Raw genomic sequence first — 2,101 nt, forward strand, 5'->3', positions numbered from 1 at the left:
GTGATGCTTTTGGTCCAGGGATGGTCAGAGAAGACATTTCCCAGAAAATAGCATTTGAGCCAAGAGTTGAAAAAAGTGGGGTAGCAAGTCATGGGATCCCCTCTGGGTGAGTATTCTAGGTAGAGGAAACAGCAGAGGCAAAGACTGAAATGGCCAAAAACTTAGTGGGTTCAGGGGCCTGCATGCAGGCTTGTGTGGCTGGATAAGGGATGGGGGAATAGTAGGGAATGAGGTGGAGAGAAGGAGAGATCTTACACACCATAGTGAGGACTTTGGCTTCTAATCTGAGTAAGGTGGGATCCACAGGCAGAGTTTCAGCTGATTTAGCTTTTAACAGAATCCTCTGGCTCCCATGTGGGGAACAGACTACAGGCAATCTAGATGAGAAAAGGGGACCAGGGAGGAGGCGGCTGCAGTAGGTGACAGCTGCAATGGGCTGCTGGACTGCGATGACAGCAGAGAAGATGGGTCTTTTGAGGTAGAACCTGCAGGGATTGACTGACAGATTGACCATGGAATATGAGAGAAACAGAGGTGGAAAGGATGACCCCAAATTCTTGGCCTGAGCACCTGGACATACGGAGTTGCCATCAACTGAGATTGGGAAGATGCCGGAGGAGGATCTGAGAGAGAAAATTCAGAGTTCGTTTTAAGCATTTTGAGTTATATTTCATACACTGAGTTGAAATGTCAAGTGGGAAGTTGCATGCAGTTATCAAACGTTTGGGAACACAGAGAGGCCAATTCATATATCATCAAAAGAAAAGGGGGAAGAGATTGGTTAACGTCTGCTTAAACTTTGCAAAAGAGAACTCCTTTTTTTTTTAAAAAGGGAAACTGGGAGGAAGTAAACAACAAATATGAAATCAGAAAGAAAACCAAAAACTACCAACGCTAGGATTGAATAGCAAACTTGAAACTAGTTCTTGGAAAAATATCTTTAAGACCTGATTCTTTGGAAACTCAAGGAAATCGATATATTCATGCTAAAAAATAAACAAAAACAAAAGAACAAACTTAACAAAAAGAGGAAGTTATAACAAACACAAAGCAAGATTGTTTTTAATGATCAAGGAACTTCTATGTAAATTTCCACACAAATAGATTTGAAAGCGCTCATGAAATTCATTCTTAACAAAAAGTAAGGCTGATGCAATAAAAAATGAAAATACTTTTCAACAAACACAAGGAACTTTTTATAAATGTATCAAAGAATCTTCTAAATAGCACCTGGCCCCAGTGGACTAAAAGCAGGATTTCTCCCAACTTTTCATGAAGCTATATAAATTGTCTCAGGACATAATTCATTCTGCAAGGCAATCTTGGGCACAATGATTCAAGCATGCGAATTCTGAATAAAATATCAAAAAATTAAATATGTTTTGTTGAGGATCTACTATGTGTCCTTGTATTAGATAAAGAAAAAATAGACAGAAAGAGATCCCCACCATTGGGGAGCTCACAGTCTAATTGGAAGAAAACACAGTGCAGACAGAATAGTTTGGCTCTTTCTAAGGCCTGGGATGGATGGAGGAGAATCAGAAGTTAAAAATGGCCCAGATTTTACCCTTGGGGAACTTACAGTTTAGCTGAGAATTTGTGTTCCAGAAACTCGGAGAACACTACTTCCCCTGGGAAGGGAATGAATCAGGGAGGGCTCCCTGAAGGAAATGTCATTTGAACAAGGCATTGAAGGAAAATTTGGGGATCAAAAGCATGGGCACTGGAATCAGGTAAACGTGGGATCAAATCTCAGCTCTATAATTTTCTTGCTGTGTGATCTTAGGCAGATAACCTCTGGTCCCTGTGCCTCGGCTTATGAAATGAAGCATCTCCCTCTGCCTGCCAGGGTTGTTGGAAGAATTACCTTAAAGGAAAAACTATATGTAAAGTGCTGTCCTGGATTAATGACTCTGCATGCAGGTGTCACTACTGTGTGACTTAAAAGATCAGAGCAAGGGAGATTCTAGAGCTATCCTGTCCAATAGACTGTCTAATAGAACTTTTTGCAATGCTGGAAATGTTCTGTATCTGCACTGCCCGATATGGTAGCTACCAGCCACATGTGGTTATTGAGCATTTGAACCGTGGCCTGTGCAGC

The sequence above is a fragment of the Vicugna pacos genome, chromosome 9, assembly GCF_048564905.1.
Source record: "Vicugna pacos chromosome 9, VicPac4, whole genome shotgun sequence".
Taxonomy (NCBI): domain Eukaryota; kingdom Metazoa; phylum Chordata; class Mammalia; order Artiodactyla; family Camelidae; genus Vicugna; species Vicugna pacos.